Raw genomic sequence first — 20,484 nt, 5'->3', positions numbered from 1 at the left:
GTCCTGACTCTTCTCTAACAAAGTATAAGCTATGACTTTGGAGTTCTGAGCCACGGGATTACATGTGAGGTAACACATTACTCTCAGAGCAGAGATATTTTTCTTCAGGGATGGGGAGATCGTAGGTCCAATTGGGGCTTAGCCCTGCAGTAGGTCAAGTACGGAACCCATTGCCAACACATGGTAATTAGGATATGATGAGTCTGTCTCCAAGAAAGTTAGCATTTAGCTAATAATAAATGATGTTTGGTGAAAAGAGTTCTGAGCTCTTTCACAAGAAATATTTATTTTCATTTCAAATTGGATAGCAAGGTGATTTCTTTTTGTAAGAGAGCACATACCAAAAATAATTTGAGGATGGCACACTTTACACCAGCTATACCTCAGTCCCAAGCACTTCATAAACATCACTGTGCTGACTGAATTAGACAGCCCCATTACCTATGTTTTCAAAACAACAGGGCAGACCAACCTGCCAAAGGCCCATTTCTCTACTTTTGGGGAGGACACTGTGGAGTTTCTGGGTACATTGGAGCCCTAACCAGTGTGACACTCAGCAGGCTCTGACAAGAATAATCTTTAGCTTTGACTCTGTACCTGGGGGCTGACAATTAGGAAAGGTTGAAATTTAAGTTTCTCTCTATTGACCATTACTGTCAGGGCTGGAACTGTAGTGACAATATAAGGTCTGAGCTTTAATGAGACTGGAAATGATGTTATAATATACTTTAATATGCATTAGCTCCTAAATGTACCTACATGCCTTATGAGTTGCTGGTTAGTCCTGGAGATATTATATATACATGTGGGAGAATTCTCCTTTAATGGACAGTATTTTTAAGTTTGCTGACTGAATGTTGGTTGGGTGGGAGGTGAGAAGAAGGAAAATGATTTACACAGGAACTTATCTCTGGTGTTAAAAATAGTCGAGGGAATCATATGATTGATACACAAATGCTGTCCTAACACATTATTTTGGGAACGATTTGATGCTAACATGAGATGTGGATGAAGACTAGAAGCAGCTAGTCCTCTGACACTCCCCTGGGATCATGCCCCTCATGCAGCTCTTGGAAGAACACCAGACAGCAGCCACCAGCTTCGACCTTCTAGCCTTGACCTTATCCCCAGACCCCAAAGGTGAGGAGGTGAGAGGCCAATTTTTTGAGACCTTCCCCTCTCTCTTTTAGTCTGGCTGCTCTCAATTGTTTCTGCTATTAAAGGCCAAGATATCATTTGCTAGTAGTCTCCCCCAGCACAGGAGAGGCCTAAAACTGATAATAGTAGAAAAAGTATGAGGATCTGGAGCTTTGAGGGCCAAGACAGTGCAAGGAGGGATCATCTCTCAGCAAGTAAGTCGTTAGTTCCACCACCTACTTGGTCAGGACCTTGGCAGGATGCACGATGGGTGGAGTGTTGTATGGGTTGGCCCTGTGGGATGTGACTCCAGGCCCAGTGTGCCATGTGTTTGCCAGCCTTGGCAGCATCATACAGTGGGGCAAGGTAACAAAAATGTGTGTTGCTTAAGAACAGATGTATACTTTGGCTGCGCTCAAATCCACAGCTTTGTAGAGTACCCTAGAATCTGCTCTCCAATAGTTTTTGCTCATCTTTTGGAAATCCATTTAGTGTCTGGATTCTTCTCCCACCTATGTGTGTACTGGGCCCAGAGTTGCTTCAGAATATTAGTAAACACAAATCTAAACAGTTTGAACCAGAATGTTGTTTAATTCAGGGCAAGAGGGCTTGGTTTCTAGACAGGTCCTGTGTTGCTTAAGGTGTTCATATGAGAAATCCAGGATTTCCTCCAGAGATTTGCCATGTTGATCCTGGTGAGCTGTGCCTGGTGGGAGACTTTAGACATGGACTGGACAGGCTGAGTACTGATTGAGGCAGCACACATCCTACCCTTTGGTAAAACCCAAATTCTTAAGCAATACCAAATTTTCTGTGTTCGTTATACTTGTCTGTTTTCTTCAGTAGTGTATCCTGCATCCCCAGCTTCTAATCCCACTTGGCATGGGACAGATATTTGCCATGTATGTTATTGAGTGTTATAACTGCTTTCTAAAGGGATAGAAGTTTAGAGTTTTGAATTACTTATGAAACTTTACAGTCCTCCACAGCTTGATTCACCTCTAGATGGGTAAGCTATATGTGAACTCTGCTGACTTCTAGGATCTGACCATGGCAGACAGGTCTGTACTCAAGAGCTCTTCCTGTGGATGTCCTTGATTGTGGCTGAGGTAACATTAGGCTAACATAGGTGAAGGAGAGTTTTCTAGGCAAGATGGTATGCTATGTTGCCCTACTGGAGAGAAGGGAAGAGCCGTTTTGTTATATACTTATTATTTCTATACTTTTGAATTCTCCACCTCAGTTTAGAACTATTAACTGAGTTTTTTTTTATTTAGTTTTATTTTATGATTTTTAAAGACTGGATCATACACTCTTTGTAGCCCAGCCTTGCCTGGGATGCACAATCCTCCTTCCTTGCCTTCTGAGTACTAGAAGTACAGGCATATAACAGCATACTCAGGTATCAGTTGAATTTTAAGAGTCAACATTTCTTCCTAAAAAATTTCCTTATCTCAAGAGTTTTGTTTGTTTGGATTTAAAAAACAACATGTATTTTACAATAGGACATTATTTTTGAGAAGGTAAACTAATAATATGTATGTGTAGTATGTGTGTTTATATATGTGTTCACGTGTGTGTGTGTGTGCATGACGATGCACATGCATGTGGAGGGCAGTAGTCATCACAGTGCTTCCTCAACACTCTTCCACTTTGTGTTTTGAGACAGGGTCTCTACTAAGCAGGGTACTCCATGGTACTCACTGACTGGTTAAACTGGCTGGCCAATGAGCTCCAAGGATTTGCCTGTCTTCTTGCCTTCCCCAACTCTCACCACTGGAGTCATGGATGCTGGCTACCACTTAGGACTTTTACTTGGGGATATGAACTTGGGTTTTATGGTTACCAATTGAACCATCTCTCCAATCCCCCCAGTGCATTTGAATAGAATAAAACTGCATTTCTCTGTAGCCATTGCCTACGATCACTAGGCTAGGCCCTAGCCTCAGGCAGGCCAAGGACTGTCTACCAGCGGGGCAGGAAGGTCTTCATCCTTCAGCTCACTCATGTTTAACATGTTCAAATATGTTTGGTTTTTATAATTATAGAATGCTTGAATACACATGCTCACAGCAGCATTGTTCACATCAGTCAAAAGGTAGAGCAAAGTGTCTATTAAGAGATAATGAGGGGCTTGGAGAGATGGCTCAGCAGTTAAGAGCACTGGCAGCTCTTCCAGAGGTCCTGAGTTCAATTCCCAGCAATTACATGGTGACTCACAACCATCTGTAATGGGATCTAGTGCCCTCTTCTGGATTATCTGAAGACAGCTACAGTGTACTCATATACATAAAATAAATAATTTTTTTAAAGAAAGAGAGTTAATGAAGAAATAGCATATAGCATATATACAATAGAATATAAACACACATGTGCACACACATGTGCACACACACACACACACACACACACACACTAAAATGCTACCACACTTTGAAAAGAAAGGAAATTGGGCTGCTGAAACCTAGAATACGCAAGGCTCTGGGTTTGATTACTAATAAAAACACACATACATTTGCACACACACACATGCCCCAGAAGGTGAGATACAAATAGACAAATAGTATGATTCTAAGAGACAGTGAGTAGAACAGTAGTTACCAGGGGTTACGGGTGCTGGAGTTATTGCTTAATAGGTATGTATGATTTCCATTAGACTTAGATGTAGTAGGTGGAGATGAAGATACAATAATATGAAATGAATGTACTTAATGCCATTTCTCACAATAAGAAAGTTTTGGATATCTCCATTTGAAAGTTCTGACCCTATTTTGTAATTACAGATTCTTTCTAATGTATCAGTAGTCCTTTAAGGACATAGGAGGAAAAAAAACTATCTGTTGAAAATTTTGTTGGTGAGTCTATAATACCGGGTTATGGATCTACCTACCTACCTGTCCATTTGTCTGTCTGACTTTGGAAAGGAAATAACCAATCATAATGAAGATATATGAACGCCATTGCTAGAGTATGCCTGTGGTAGCCGGCTCCCAGTGGTCCTCATCTCCTAGTATTCAGGGCTGATTTGTGGGCTCTGTAGGATCTGACAGAAATGATGGCATAGTACTTCAAAGATTAGATTATAGATGCTATGCTGGCTTCTGCCTTGGTGCCTGTTCCTTGTCTCCCATTGTGAGCCCAGCCCTGTAAAAGCCCACATAAGGAAGAACTGAGATCTTCAGCCAACGGCTGTGTTAGTGAACTTGGAAAGGGAGCATCTTGATTATAGCTTCTTGACAGACCCTGACCCATATCGCCCAGCTAGGCCACTGCTGAATCTCTAACCTACAGAACTACTATTTTAAGCTATGATGGTGATTGGTTATGTGGCAGTAGATAATTAACACAGATCTTTCTGTATCTTCATTCTAAAACATAAAGCATATATGTGTCAGAAAGACCATAAAGAAGGTCAAAGCCTGGACTCTATCTGAAACTACAGGCCTTTGGGAAATGCTAAATATTGTATAGCCTTGTTTTCATTGCTAGCCAGTGCAAGTTGTTAGTGAGCTCGTGGTGTGAAAATGTCTCATCTCTGGAATGAAAGGGCATCTTCCTTTCCCTGCATTGCCTTGATATTTCATCAAAAAAGATGGGACTTCTGCTCGCCTTCCCCATCTGTGACTCTGTGATGCTGAATAGCCTCAGGAAGGGACCGTCACCATTCAAAAGGTAAGGGATGAGGCTAGAGAGGGGAGCAAAAGCTTTGGGGAGTACAGAGCTTCTTTGTAGCTTGGCAGGTCTAGCGTTCAGAGGCCCTGCCTTTGTCTTCTAGGTCTTCAGAGGAAATGGGTGTGTGTGGGCTTTCAGTACAGTACTCAGAAGGTCTCACTTCTGTGGTTTACCATTGAATATACTTGGAACAACAGTAAACATTTGCGAGCACTGACACATGCCAGAGAGGATGTTAGGTACAGTAGGGGCTCAGAGATGAGGGGAAAGTGGCAGATCCTGCTGTGAAGGAACACAGATTCTTGTGGAGGCAAGAGCCTTGCATGTCCCTGTTCAGCTAAGGGACCTAGAGGCTGGGGCAGACACATCTGAGATGACTAGGGGAAGCTTCTATGAGAAGTAGCAGCCTAGGTAGATCCTGTAGGAGGCAGAATTGGCATGCCTGTCCTGTACCCCAGCAGGACCCTCATTGCTAACATCTGCTCACATAATTTCATGTTTATCTGGTCTTGATCAAATAGAAGTCTCTTGAGCCTCGGTGTGGATCTTACGCAGTGCCCTGGTAGCAGTACAGTGCTTATTGTAGGTCCTCAGTGGAAGATATGAGTAAATAAATGAGTGTATGTGTGAGTGAAGGAGGGTATGTGGTGGGTGATAACACTGCTGACATCATTTAGGACTGAACTCTAAAAGGTCTCCACTCCATAGCAAGTAAAATTAGAATCTGGAGTAGTAGCCACATTGTACCTGACCCTGAACACTGGCTCTGCCCTAAATCCAAAGTCTCATCAGGTAGGGGCTGAGACAGGAAAGTCAAGAGCAATTGAGCATCTCCAAGAGAGGCTCCTAGAAGCATCCTCAGCTCGGAATGAAGAAGGAATGCTGGAAGACTACACACAGGGAACTCTAGTCTCCTCCCCATAAGAAAAGAGCTTACCATAGCATACTCAGCTTGGCACATAAACATCCAGGCTACATCCCGTATGCTTCTTGGAAAGTCAGAAATTTTCTAAAGTATGGGAGCTTTTATTGTAGAGATCTTTAAAGGTGTTCTCTGGTGGTGGCAACTACATCCTTAATTTTCGTATAAAGCAAACAAGTTGAATCTGAATTCCCAGAAACAGAGATACTTCCTTTCATAGTGTTCAGCATTCAATAGAGATGTCTTTCAGTCCTGCCTTGTTTACACACATTTTGGTGAGAGAGGAACTAAGGGAAGAAGGGGTGTATACCACTGGGTTTTCCCAGTACATTTTTTGGCTTTAAAATCCAGCATCCTTTGGCTTTGGAAGTAGATTTGTGGTTTGGTTTAATTGTGGGGTGTTGAGCATTTTGAAAATGTACCGCAAACTTTCAAAATCAGCTAATAAAGCCATTTGGAGGGACCAGAAAAACAGGGCCACCTCCTCCCTCCTCCTTCCACCCTCCTCCCTCCTCCCTCTTCTCTCCCTCCCTCCTCTCTCCTCCCCACTCTGTCCACCCTCCTTCCTCCACCTCCACTTAGCCTGTCCTCAGTTTTGCAGCACAAAATTTTATCATCAAAATTGGCCCAAACAAAAACTAAATTTAAATAAAGTTTCAAGTAAGTCAAATAATGCAGCAAGACTGACCCAGTTGAAATTTGCAGGCCGTCAGAGCTGTGTTTATATCAGGAAAGGTGTGTTGCCAGCTCCTGTGTGTAAAATGTGCCTAAAATAGAGATGGAGATTGGCTGTGTCATGCTGTGACTCAGCGTGATTTTATTCTACAGTGAGTTAGTGCCAAAAAAAGGAGAGATGAATACAGTATGACCATGCTCTTTACAGGAAGTTCATGGGGCAGGAAAAACTAGATGCAGTTCCTGTGTAACTTAGTGGCCCCCTGGTCCGGTGACAGTCCTATGGGAGTAGACTTAAAATGATATATTCAGGTCATTCTGCGGAGCCTTGTCTGGCAGGTGGCCACACACCCAAATGCGAAGTTACCTGTAAGATATACCTTGTTCTGGGAGCGGGGAATATAGGAAGCTCAGGTAAATGTGTACATATTAAATGAGACAGGATTCTGTCTTCTGAAAAATTCTGGACCATTTTATCCCGAGAGGTTTGGGTTCTTTTGGGTTTTTTGTTTGTTTGTTTATGACTTTGCTACATTTGAACCATTTAGCAAAGCCATTTTGGTTACCATCACTGACCACTCTTGTTCCTGGGGGCATCGGACACTCATATCTGTCAAGCTCTGTAGTTTTCAGAACACATCCAGCAACCCCTTATAAATGTCATCCTCTCAAAACTCAAGGCACTGTGTAAGGAAGGAGTGAAGTCAGCAAAAGAAACTTAATAAATGGTCCCTACCAGGGGATGACCAGACTTCTTATGGCTTGCTGCCCTGTCTGTGCCCCAGGAGTGTTTGGTAGCTCTCCTATCAAGATCTACGTCTTGCTTGAGCTTCCTGGGCAATAAGGTGCCTTGGGTGTAAATCAGGATCCATGTGTGAAATAGCTATGGGGGTGGAGCAGGGTAGGGCAGCAGCCAGGCAGGCACACAACAAAAACATTGCTGGGGCAGAAGAGGCATTGCCTGGGACTACTTCCCTATGAGACTTCAAAATGCTAAGCCTATGTTCAATTCAGATTAATGATTTTTGGAGGGAGGAGCATTTCTGGAGATTGGTTTTCCTTTGAAAATTCTAGATTCACCTTTTCTTTTCAATCAACTTTTTCCAGTAGACTTTGTTCCCTGGGGAACATGTCCATGTCAAAACGAGTCTTGATAAAAGCACCAAGATGTTAAATATTTATTTTAAGTTAACTGCTCTGCTTCTGAGAGGTTAAAACGCAAATGTGTTTTCATGCAGAGCCTTTCACTAGTCGGCTTAAGCTTCCCAAGCTTTCTCTTTGGCACTGCAGTAAGCCAGCTAACAAACTGCATTCCTGAGATGAGCTGACAAGGGTGCAGAAATGAAGAAATAAACAAAAAGCCATGTTAATTTCAAGCTTCACTAAGAATACAAAAAGTAATATTAACAGTTGCTGAATGACAAATAATGAAATGGCTGGAAATTTTTAATGCTTCTAGCAAGCTTTTATAATCTTTCATGGAATTTTCTCCCTGTCAGGTATAGCACATTTATAGCCAGCAGTGTGTTAGACAGTTTTGATAGGCTGTTTAAAGATGGATACATCCGAGCATGTGAGTGTATCTATATATAATTCTTTCGCTCCATTCCATATGCTAAAAGTAGCCCTTTCTCCTTAGCCTAAAATCTTCATAATTGCTTATCTGTTTAAATAAAAGGTATTTTATTCAGCCGGAGGGTGGTCATACTGTTGTCATTTCATTGTTACTATTGGCTAATAAATACATACAAATATATATGTGTGTGTACCTCAGGCTTGTGTTTATTTCTGGTTTCCCTTATGGGCATAGACCTTAGAAGTCTACCCTTACATCCTAATGTAGTAATGTATACATTAAAAAATAGTAAGGAGCTGGGCAGTGGTGGAGCACTCCTTTAATCCCAGCACTCGGGAGGCAGAGGCCAGCCTGGTCTACAGAGTTCCAAGATTGCCAGAACTACACAGAGAAACCCCCTGTCTCAAAAAACGAAAAAGTAAGATTTTGAAATGTGTACTTACATATCAATTAATAGGGCATGAATAATTTAGATTTCTCTCAGTTCAATGTAGCACGTGTGCTTAGAGTATGCAGTGTACAAGGAGCTGTGGGAGGCATTTCCTGGCACTGTGCTGCTCACCCTTTCTTCCTGGTGTTTGATTGTAGAGAGAAGGAATAGTGGTGGCTGAAAGGAAGGGGAACTTGGCATCAGTCCTGAACCAAACAGCAGGTCTTCTACCTTCCTGTCACCCTGCCTCTGTCATAATGCCCACAAACCCAGAAAAAAATGCCTGTCATCCACTCTGAGAAACCAGCATTAGTCCTTAGCATACAGGAGGTCCCTGGCAGATATCTCTTGAAGAGCAGCAGGGCAAACAGGAAGATGTAGTGGGTGCTGAGATCTGGTGAGAGTCAGTAATGATGATGAAGACTGCTTAAGGACGCAAGGCAGGGAGTAGGCAGCCAAGGAAATTGACATGGGTGAGCCTAGAATTCCATGCCAGGGGAAGTAAAGTAAGGCCTGCAGAATGACCATATATCCATTCCTTTATCTACTGTCTCGGTGCCCTTTTTTTGGTGGTGATAGGGTAGAGTTGACAGGGTTGGCCTGGAATCTACAGTCCTTCTTCTAAGCCTCCTAAGCCCTTTGTACTGTGTAGGCAGAGATGAATAGTTGGCCACAGAAAGGAGTTACAGCATATACAGCCTGCTGAGCTGAGTTGCTTTTTACTTTTCAGACAGTTTGCTGGATTCCGCTGTAGAGGAATAAGGCAACGACGACGAGTGCAGCTACCTCCGGGCGGTGTTCTAAAGCACCAGTGCTTACTCGGTGCTCTGTTGACCAAGGACTGGCCTAATTGGGAAAGTTAATATGAGAGTAATTGAGTAGAATAGAGCTGTGGGAAGGGTCTGGACATAAGAAACCTCCTATAAAGATATTGCAGCCATCAGTTGAGGTATCTTTGAACACAGAATATCCTTTAAGTCGTATCTGAAACAGCCTGGCTCAATGTCCCAGTTCATGTCACCCACATCGGGGTCCACCTGCAAGCTCTTTCTCACACCCTTGCTTTGTCCTTGTGGTCTCTGAGTTAAACAGTCAGGTTTAACTCAGTGTGTTGCTTGCTTCCTGGTGACATTGCCTTTATAACTGTTCTTGGGCCCCAAGTGACAGTACCTGAGCCCACCTTTGCTATTCTTCTCCTGCCATCTGTGTGTAAATGTGTTTTTTTGTCTCCCTCCCGAAGGTTCCTTGAAGGCTGGGACTGCGCTCACACTCCTGTGCTCTCAGGGATTAGCATAATGCTTTTCACATAGCTGGTCCTTTCTGAATGTTTGATGATGGTACAGCCACTGAGCAGGATGGATGTGTAGGAGAAAACATACCCTCTCTCGTTCTATAAATTAGTCAGAATACATCAGGCTAATAACAGTAAGAGTGAGCATCTGTCAGTCTGATGCACCAACATCTATCAGACAAAGCAGTTAAACCCATGTCAGTCATTTTGATACAATAAAACTAAAATTAGACACAGGATAAATACACTCAAGATGAGAGCGTTTATCCCAGTGTTGGTTTCAAGACTGATAGAAGCAGAAGCTGAAGCATCCTGGCTCTGAAATCTGGTCAGTAGACAGCTGTTCAGTGGGGAGCCAGTCTGGGTGGCAGGAAGTAGAGGGCTGGGGCTGGAACCCCGAGACCATGTCTAAGGGCTGTGAAATATAGAAGTTTCAGGAATGCAAATAGAGTTTTGTTTAGTAATATTCTTTAGTGGTTTTAAATGTTAAAAATCTCAGTGAAATAGTTAATTAGCTCTAGCAACTGAAGTTTAAAACAGAAGATTAATTGATTATTATGGCTGTGCTTATTTTTCTTCCATTTGTTCCAGAAAACCAATGTTGGTACACCAAGTTTGCTTCTTAAGCCTGACTAGAACCATTCTGCCTGGAGTCCATTCTTCTTTCATCTTCTTGTAGCTTGTGCAGTTTCGCCTCTGAAATCCTTTGGCAGTGCTTTCTCTAAACTCCTGCTATCCCAGGCTCATCCTGCCCCAGGACTGTGCCGGTTCTTAGGGCTCTCTCTTCCCTTAACCCACCTAGGCAATACCATATAGACAAGGGTTTAACTTTTCTTTTTTTTTTCCATTTTTTATTAGGTATTTAGCTCATTTACATTTCCAATGCTATACCAAAAGTCCCCTATACCCACCCACCCTCACTCCCCTACCCACCCACTTCCCCTTTTTGGCCCTGGCGTTCCCCTGTACTGGGGCATATAAAGTTTGCGTGTCCAATGGACCTCTCTTTCCAGTGATGGCCGACTAGGCCATCTTTTGGTACATATGCAGCTAGAGTCAAGAGCTCCGGGGTACTGGTTAGTTCATAATGTTGTTCCACCTATAGGGTTGCAGATCCCTTTAGCTCCTTGGGTACTTTCTCTAGCTCCTCCATTGGGAGCCCTGTGATCCATCCATTAGCTGACTGTGAGCATCCACTTCTGTGTTTGCTAGGCCCCGGCATAGTCTCACAAGAGACACCTACATCTGGGTCCTTTCGATAAAATCTTGCTAGTGTATGCAATGGTGTCAGCGTTTGGATGCTGATTATGGGGTGGATCGGGTTTAACTTTTCTTACTGTTTAAAGAAATAAAAAATTGGGGCTTTAGAGATGGTTCAGTGGGCACAGTACATGCCACACCAGTCAGGATTCCTAGCACCCATGTAAAAGCCAGGTACAGCGGACACACCTGTAACCTAGCACTAGGACTTTGGAGACAGGTGAATCTCTAGAACTTTCTGGCCAGCCAGGATGGCTAGATCATTGAGTTCCAGGTTCACTGAAGAGATTCTGTCTCAAAAAAGAAAGAAAAGAAAAGAAAAAAAAAGTGGGGAATGATAGAGGAAAATATCCAGTGTAAGCCTCTGATTTCCACATGTGTGCTCATATCTATGCACATACTCCAGCCCCCAAAATTAAAGATTGAAAAGACCCAAGCATTTGATTTCCTGCATTAGTTGTTTGGAATCTGGCCTCATTTTAGATTTAAAAAAAAAAAAAAAAAAAAAAAAAGAGGACATCTCCAATAGGTATGAGTATCTAAAGCAGAGGAAGACCCAATAAAACTGTAACATGCCACGTTAATTTAGTTATTGGCATCATTATTATCCATATTATGTTCAAATAAATTAATCTTAACTTCTCTATTCTATTTACGCTTAAGATCACCAAACCAAAAGTCAGCATGTTTTTAGCCCCTTTCTGGCAACTTCCTAGAAACAACAGAAATGAAATAAATCAGAAAAAGCCAGGCTTCCCCAAACTCCCTGCCACACTGGAGGCCCCATATGTGGAAGGTCCCACAGGAAGCAGACGCACTTGGTAACAGGTCCACCCAGCCACAGAGACCCTCACACATGTCCTGTCCCAGACCTCAGTCTCCAGGAGCTTCTTCAACCCCCATGCTTTCTCCACTTAGTCTTACAAAAGCAGTGGAAGATGACAGGGGAGCTAGGAGTGGAGATGGTGGCAGAACCTCTTTTCCCAGAAAACCTGGTTTACTCTGAAGAAGAGGAGATGGGCAGAGCACGAAAAAGAGCAAGACACCATTACCAGTATCACCATGACTTTCATGTTACCAGCCAACTCCCTTGACTTTGTTTGCAGCCAGCATCTTTCTGCTCATGCTCAGTGCACTGTCTATGTTCTTTTCCCCATGGGCTCCAGAGCAGGTGGGTTTCAGGTATAACTTAGGATGGTTCCCCCCTTTTTCTCAGGGAAAAAAAAAGTTTCAAACATCACTTTTTAGGTCATCTTGGGTCTAATCACTGGGACTTCCTGTTCTAACAAATTGCCATTAATATATTTGTTTTAATGATTGAAGCAGTGTTAAACCTTATTTTTGCCTGTGGGCTTTGTTCCAACTTATTATTGTTTTGCAAGGACACTGAGTAAATTACAGAACACTCAATCATACCATGGTCAGAACAGTAAAAGTATAAATTCTTTATGATTTAACTTGAAAATGGGTGGTCAAGTTGAAGACAGTTCACAATGTTAAATAAATTGTGATTCTGGTTTACTGATCTTAATCATCAAAGTTAATAAAAAATGTTACTTTTAATGTCTGTTGAAATGCTCCCATTCTGAAGTCTGCAAAAATTGACTTTTGCTTTTCTCCTTTCCTTTCTTTCTCTCTTTCTCTTTCTCTTCTTCTTTCTTCCTTTCGTTCTTTTGTTCTTTCTTTCCTTCCTTCCCTCTTCCTTCCTTTCTCTCTTCTCTTTCTTTCTTCCTTCCTTCCTTCCTTCCTTTCTTTCTTTCTTTCTTTCTTTCTTTTGTTTGTTCTTTCTTTCCTTCCTTCTTCCTTCCTTTCTCTCTCCTTCTTCCTTCCTTCCTTCCTTTCTTTTTCTTTCTTTCTTTCTTTCTTTCTTTCTTTCTTTCTTTCTTTCTTTCTTTCTTTCTTTCAGTTCTTGGTTAATATATTTAGAATTTCTCCAGTTTTTATAATCTTGACAGGTGTTTCATACCCAAGATACTTTATAATTTCATGCCAACTTAAATAAAAACAGCATTTGATTTTTAAATTAGTAAACTAGGAATCAAGTCTATAAGTGCTCGTGTTGGAATGTAGATTCCATGAGGGTAAGAGAGTGCACTCCTTTCTCTCTATGCTCTATACTGTCTCTAGTATCTAAATCAATGCATACCACACATCATATCTACTAGGGGAATCTTTTTTTTTTTTCTGTTTTTTTTGTTTTTTTGAGACAGGGTTTCTCTGTGTAGCCCTGGCTGTCCTGGAACTCACTCTGTAGACCAGGCTGGCCTCGAACTCAGAAATCCGCCTGCCTCTGCCTCCCAAGTGCTGGGATTAAAGGCGTGCACCACCACGCCTGGCTTTATTAGGGGAATCTTGAATGAGTGAATGAATAGATAAACTATAGACACAAACTAGAAGAAATTAACCAAGGAGCCAGTGGCATGGCTCAGCAGGTAAAGGATTTGTTGCCATGTCTGAGGACATGAGTTAAATCCCTGGGACCCACATGGAGAAAGGAGAGAACTGACTTTTATAAGTTATCTTCTGACCTCCACATCTGCACTGTAGTATTATGCACCTCTTCTTGTGCATGCTTACACACACACACAGAGTAAATGATTAAATGTAACTTAAAATGTAAGTAAATTAATAAAAATCGAGACCACTCTAATAAACCTTGGATGTACACAAACCACAGAGTACACAAATGGCAGTAGCTAGCAGTTCTTTATGTTTCCATGTGAATGATAGCATTCCATGCCTAGATTTTGCTTATGATTATTTCCAATAAATGCACTGGTCACTTCCTTAAAACTTTATTATCAGCTGTAGTCCTGGAATAGGCACAGATTATATAGATAGTTTTTAACAACTTTAATTTTCTGATCTACATTCAGCAGTATTTATAGAGTCTGGCATACAGATCAGTGCAGGGCAATCACCATTGTTTGAGAAAATGTCATGTTAACAGTTCTGTTAGAGTAAATCTGTAAATACAGAGTTTATCAGTGATGTTTTCTGGAAACCTGTCTGTGGCATAATTACTATTTTAAATTTTCTTCTTCTTCTTGTTCTTTTTTTGTTTTGTTTTGTTTTGTTTTGTTTTGTTTTTGTGTTTTTGGTTTTTCAAGACAGGGTTTTTCTGTGCAGCCCTGGCTGTCCTGGAACTTGCTCTGTAGACCAGGCTGGCCTTGAACTCAGAGATCCGCCTGCTCTGCCTCCAGAGTGCTAGGATTCTGATGCTTACTTTATATCTCATGCTACTGTTTGAGAAGCCAGGGTCCGTTTGCTGAATGCTTGTTGTAATGCTTTGTTCTCAAGTATTATAAAAATCTATTAATTTTTTTCTAGAGAAAAATCCCTCTTTCAGTTCATTATTTCAAGCTATGGTTTTAAAAAGTTTTATTTTTCAAGTTGTACTCCAAACTAAAAGATACTTAGACTCAGCCTTAACGACTCTGTTCTGAATATCAGGAATGCAGATGTGGCAGCCAGATGCTCCTTGCTGCAGACAACAGCAGTGGTCAACAATTGCATGATGTTTCTTGTGCTTCATGAATAGCTGAGCAGGACATTTGTGTTCTTAACTTGGAGTGCAGATTTGGAGGAACTTCACAGGTCTACAGCCCTCAGCTAGCAGTGTATAGCATTCATTGTGTGGTGAAGCAGCCTTCGAAGCCAACCTCTCAAACCAATAGGGAGAGAGGGAAATGTCTAGCTTTTGTTGTATCAGTTCTCACTTTGCCAAATGTCTGAAAGCAATTTAAGAGATGTTTCAGCCAAACCCTCTTGTAGACCTAGGAAAGAATACAGTTAGCCTGTTCATTGTGCTCCACTTGGCTGTCTTGGCATCTCTGCAAATAAAACATTAAAAATAGGGTGGCCCAGGAAGGAGATAAAGCTATTGTCTTTGGATGTAGGTGTAGGTGCTTCTCCCAGCCCACGAAGCAGGGTTTCTCTGTGTAGCCCTAGCTGTCCTGGAACCAGGCTGACCTCAGCAGCCTCTGCCTCCTGAGTGCTGGGATTAAAGGTGTGGACCACTGCTGCCACCTGGCAGTGTGTGCACCTGTGCTTGATCGCACCTTCATATGACTGGCATCAGTAGCAAGTCCTCTAACACACTAATGTTTGTAGACTTTTATTTCTATTAGCATTGTGTCATAGGGGTGTGTGTGTGTGTGCGCGTGCGTGTACGAGCGCACATACATTTGATTACACTGGGCTTCAGTACTCTTATTCCATCACTTTCCGTCTACTGCAACAGTATTATTGTAAGGAAACAGTGCAGTGAGACAGGAATTTCCCTCTGCATTTATGTGCTCATATGGTCAGCCAGGTGTCGTCCATGTGAAAGCCATGCACAACAGATAATTTGTGTAAAATTTATTTCACTCTCATTTCCCATCCACATATGGATCTTTAAAGGCTAAATTTAAGTTGTTGTTTTATGATCTCTGAGTGTACCAAAGAAGAATAGTCTTATTAAAATGTCACCTCTGTCTTTACTCATGTACAGTCACAATATGCTTATCTCCCTTCCTGGTTTATCTCCCCTGCCAGATCACTCCTCAGAGTGAGAGAGTGGCTTCTGTTTATGTCAACCTTTGAAATGGCTAAGAGCAGGCTGTATACACATCAGCCCCCTGGCCAACAGGGCTGAGCTTGGCTTCTGGAAGGAAAGAAGGTTCCATGATCCTTCTGGAAAGGCCACTCTCCACTGGAATCATAAGCCCTGAATTCTGAGAAGGTAGTTGTGGGCTAAAGAGATTAACTCAGAGAAAGAGCTTTGTAAGACCATGTCATTGGTTTTTTTTTTTTTTTGGTTTTGATAGGAAAATTGAACTGGCCCTTCCTTCAGTAAATTGACTGCATTACATAAGGCACAGGTTGAAGCAGTGCAGTAGCATGAATTCTTCTGCGGTTATTTGATTATTTTTAAAATACCATTGACATTTGAAAGGCCCATAGACAAAGGCCAACCCTATAAGTGGCTGTGTTTAGAAAAGTAAAATAAAATCCATTCATTGGCCTTTTTACCTTAACCATGTGGATACAAAGCAGGGTTTTATTTCAACTAAATAGAATAGCCAACATGTAGTTTTAAGAAAGATTTCATTGTATATATTCATTGTGCATGGTGCAGTATTAAAATATATGGTTCACAGTTTTAATAATTAGTACCATTCAGTTCAAGCAGCTCTGACTAATATTTGTGTAACTTTTCATCACAAAATGAGTAATATTAAACTCTAATAGGATTGATTTTATTTGTTAATTTCTTCTAATCAGTCTTAAGTTATTTAACAGAACTTGAAGTAAAGAATGTCAGACTAGACACCCAGTTAAATAACTGTTTAACTGTTATTCATGACTGTTTCCAATATTGCACATTAATCAAACTTCTTTGGTTTGCATATCTATTATTGTATGATACTGTTGATTCTAATTAATATTTGTCACTTGTTAATAAATGGTCTCTTCACTCTCACCTAAAAGATAATTCCAAGTAAAATACAGTATGTCCACTACTTGCTACCTATGAAACTAGGTTGTTCTAGTGTGAGGAAGCTAACTAATATGTTTTGGGTGTTATATACATGAATAAAGGCTTTCCTAGGAATCTGGCAATTCGTTTTTAAAACAGCTCATTCTTTGTCTCCTAATTACAAAAGCCATTAAGTCAAGGCTGTTTCTGAAGCATCAGCCACTATCTAAACATCCTAAAGCAGTGACTGAGCACAGTTTAGTGTCACTTTTCAGTTTGACTAGTTGTCACAAGGAGTAGATCAAAAATTGTTAAATTGATTTTAAAATAATGTGATCCTTGTAAAAGTCAGATCAGCAAATCTTACTGGCAGCTGTAAGTAGTTTGTGCCATTTTACCTGATAATCTCATAACACTGTAAATATTATAAATTTCTTAAACCATGTGAATATCTGGGTAGTGGTGGCATATACCTTTAATCCTAGCAGAGGCAGGCAAATCTTTTGAGTTCAAGGCCAGCTTGGTCTACAAAGTGAGTTCCAGGACAGCCAGGGCTACAAAGAGGATGACCCCTATCTTAAAGAAAGAAAGAAAGAAAGAAAGAAAGAAAGAAAGAAAGAAAGAAAGAAAGAAAGAAAAAGTCAAGAAATAAAGAAGAAAAGAAAGAGAAAAGAAAAGAAAGGAAAACAGAAAAATGTGGGTATATATAATTTCTTCTATTTTTAGTAAAAATTGAATGTTGAAGGCAAACAGCAATTGACAGATAAAGTTAGAAAATTAAGATGTTAACAATTGATAGGCTCTGGATTGAGAGTGTAAAGACTAGCAAAAATAAGTGCAGGCTATCACATAAAACCGAAAACCCGTACAAATGCTGTGATTATAGCTGTATATTTAAAGACTTGAGGGAAACACATCTGTGTGATGCTTGCATTTTAGCTTTTGTATATATTGGTTTTCCTAAGCTTTAGTCTTAGTTTTTATTAGGAAGTTGTTTGCTACCTTTTCTAACATGTTTTATGTGAGCACACACATGTGCACTAGAAGGGGTTGGTCAATAATTACATGCAAGATCACCAAAAATAAGGTCTATTATGGTATTTTTGTGGCACTTTACAAGTGGCGGTGGCCATGTATGACGTCCTTATCTGTGTTCCTTACCTACCCCAGGTGAGGATCTCCTCAGGAGGACAGTTGCTCCATGCTGCTTTATCTGCTCAGTTAAAACCTTAAGGAAGAAGATGGTATTTGCCAACATGTAAACTAACATTTGCTCCCGGCCTTTGGCTCTTGAGAAGATGATCCTTCAGTGGATCTCAACACTCGCCATTCTTGCATTTCTGTTTTAGAGGACACACACCGTGCCAGTCCTGCCTTTTCAAGTCTCTTGAAGACCTAAAGTTGAATGGTGGCTGGGACTAGAGAACAGCCTGGCATCCTACCGACTCTAGACTCTCTGTCTTTGTTTATTTTTGTTTTGTCCTTTTTTTCTATTGTTGTTGGTTTTTTTCCTCATTTTGATTTTTTTTTCCCCCTAAAGGAGGGAAGATTAAAAAACAAAATCACTGCTTTTCAGGGATGCCATGACATTATTGTAAAAATGGCAATCTACAAAAATATGCTTACCATAACATCTTTTCTAGGATATAGTTTTTAGTGTATGTAATTACTGATCCTTCTAGAAACTGGCTTCTGGCTACCAAGAAACTGCCCATCCCCAGAGCCTATTGCACCATCTGGACAGGCCTGGGATTTTATACACACACACATACACTCATGCACAGACACACACACACACACACACACACACACACACACAGGGTGGGGGTGGAAGGCGAGAGAGAGAGAGAGAGAGAGAGAGAGGGAAAGAGAGAGAGATCCTTTTTACTAGTTAGAAGAGCTTATAGCTGGATACAGAAGACTCAACAAGTGAAGACCATCTGCGAAGCTGCAGGTGACCAGGTCACATGGCAGATATTCACAGTGCACAAACAGCATGCTGAATGGATATTCTCACCAGAAGGTCATCTGGGTAGGGTTTACTAAGCAGGTGACCCCACACAGGAAAACATTATCTCAGTACTCACTTGAAAATGTGAGGAGACTAAAGAACACTTGCAGTTCTAAGTAAGTCAATACTGGAATCAGATGGTTTAGTAGAAGTAGGTGGGTGGTGTTGGCACATACCACATCTCTCATCTGAAAGTGAATAAGAGATAGCTTATTTTGGGGTCCTTTTGAGTGACCATGGCCCAGGAACACAACCTTAGATTTCCCCAAATTCCATGTTCCAACATGGAAACAGTTTCATGAAATTTTATAGTTTTACAGAACAAAAAAAAGTCATACATAAATGAAGGCAAGTTGGTGGCTACATCAGTTATGGCAAGATGGAGGAGGTTTTTCTTTAGACCTCAGATGCTATCTGATGGCATCCTTAGCTTTCGGGTTGGTGAAAGCCAGTGGTCTGCTAAGTTAATAGATTCCAAATGGTTTTTGTTAGTCACAAGATGTTAGTTCAGACACAGCGGTAGGCAAGGAATGGCTGTTCTGGAAGGCTAAAAGTAGCCCAAGATAAAGTCTCTGGACCTGCAGCCTTTCAGTACTGGAATTCTAATCAATCAATCAATCAATCTCTGCAAGTGCAGCTTCTCTTCAGGTGTGTGTGTGTGTGTGTGTGTGTGTGTGTGTGTGTGTGTGTGTGTTCACAGGGTAGGCAGGTGGATAAGTGGACTGGGAATTGACAGGAGTCTGAGTGTGAGGGCAGCCTGCAGTAGCGGGTTAGTGCATGCATAGCTAAGGCGGCAACTAAGAAATGGGGGGGGGGGGGCACTGTAAATTAAGATATTTTACATAAAACAAACCTGCTGGGCTTTGATTTTAAAAGATTTAAGCCAGACAGGTGCATACCTGGAATCTCAGTAGCCCTAGCATTTAGTGGATGAAAAAGTAAATTCACAAGGAAAGGACATGGCTGCTCCTAGGGATGGTGGGAAAGAAAGTTTATTGTGGATATGTGGGAGAGTGCAGCCACAGGCAGACACCAGGGAGAGTCTAGAGCCTGACCCTGTGAGGGGGAGGTGAAGGGAGAGGGGGGAGCCAGACCAAAGGCCTCGATGGTAAAGGGCAGACAGAGGGCCAGGTAACCAAAATGGTTGGATTATACAGGGAAGGGCAGCTGGGGGTGGGGGGAGTGGGGAGCCCAGCCCAATTCCTGGGCTGTAGAAGTTTACATTAGGAGGTGGGTGTGGCAGCCAGGAGGACCCTGTAATGGAGTAGGGACTGTGGGGAGAACCTGGTGGCAAAGGTTGGGAAGCAAGCACTGGGTGTGAGATAAGGAAGAAGACCAACTGCTGGGAAATAGCCAGACGCATTTTTAAGTCTTTGCAAACCATTGTTACAATGGTGTGTGTGTGCGTGTGTGTGTGTGTGTGTGTGTGTGTGTGTGTGCGTGCGTGCGTGCGTGCGTGCGTGCGTGCGTGTGTGTGTGTGTGTGTGTGTGTGTGTGTGTGTTGGGGTGGGGGGAGTGTCAACAGGCCATCTATGACAAGATCAGAGGGGGATTCTGGGCTGCTTGTGTTGTTACATTGTGAATGTTTATTAGGCTGTCCTTGCATCCTAGAGTTAGGGAGGATTTAGGACCAGAAAGTACATTTCAGTCATTTATGCTTTGAGCAAAGGAAACAGTGCTCTGAAATCAAAGGACTACTGGTAGAGAGAGAGCGAAGACAACAGAAAAACTTATTAGGATGGCAGTATAACCTGAGATTACTGATCAGAGACCAGCAGAGGTGTAGCTCTTTGTATCCTCTAAAGAGAAGTACTGAAAAAAAAAAAAAAAGGGGGAGCCATGCTGTGCTGTGAAGATAAAGGGAAATTATAGTAAAACAATGCTCTGGAATAGTTGGAAAGAAAGGTGAAGGTGCCATTGGAGAGGGAGAAGATGAAGGCAGCATGAGATTACTAACTGCTGAGACTGTCTTCATTTAGACAAGCTAGAAGGGACGGAACTGAGGGGAGGGTCCTCATGGAATCCAATGACCTGTATGAGGGAAGG

General features: G+C 41.7%; 1 protein-coding gene and 1 long non-coding RNA gene across 8 annotated transcripts in view; one reads left to right on the top strand and one right to left on the bottom strand.

Moving 5' to 3' along the window:
- Hipk2 (homeodomain interacting protein kinase 2) overlaps positions 1-20,484 on the top strand; it is a 188,820-nt gene that overhangs the window by 81,744 nt on the left and 86,592 nt on the right. The window lies entirely within an intron of this gene.
- 4930502C15Rik overlaps positions 1,969-20,484 on the bottom strand; it is a 55,104-nt gene continuing 36,588 nt past the window's right edge. Inside the window, exon 4 of the long non-coding RNA XR_003956279.1 lies at positions 1,969-18,626. This is a non-coding gene — a long non-coding RNA (RIKEN cDNA 4930502C15 gene). The remainder of the gene's footprint in view (positions 18,627-20,484) is intronic.

Source organism: Mus musculus, chromosome 6 (genome assembly GCF_000001635.26).
Source record: "Mus musculus strain C57BL/6J chromosome 6, GRCm38.p6 C57BL/6J".
Lineage (NCBI taxonomy): Eukaryota > Metazoa > Chordata > Mammalia > Rodentia > Muridae > Mus > Mus musculus.
The sequence above is the reverse complement of the archived record's forward strand: the minus strand, read 5'-3'. Positions and strand labels throughout refer to the sequence as shown.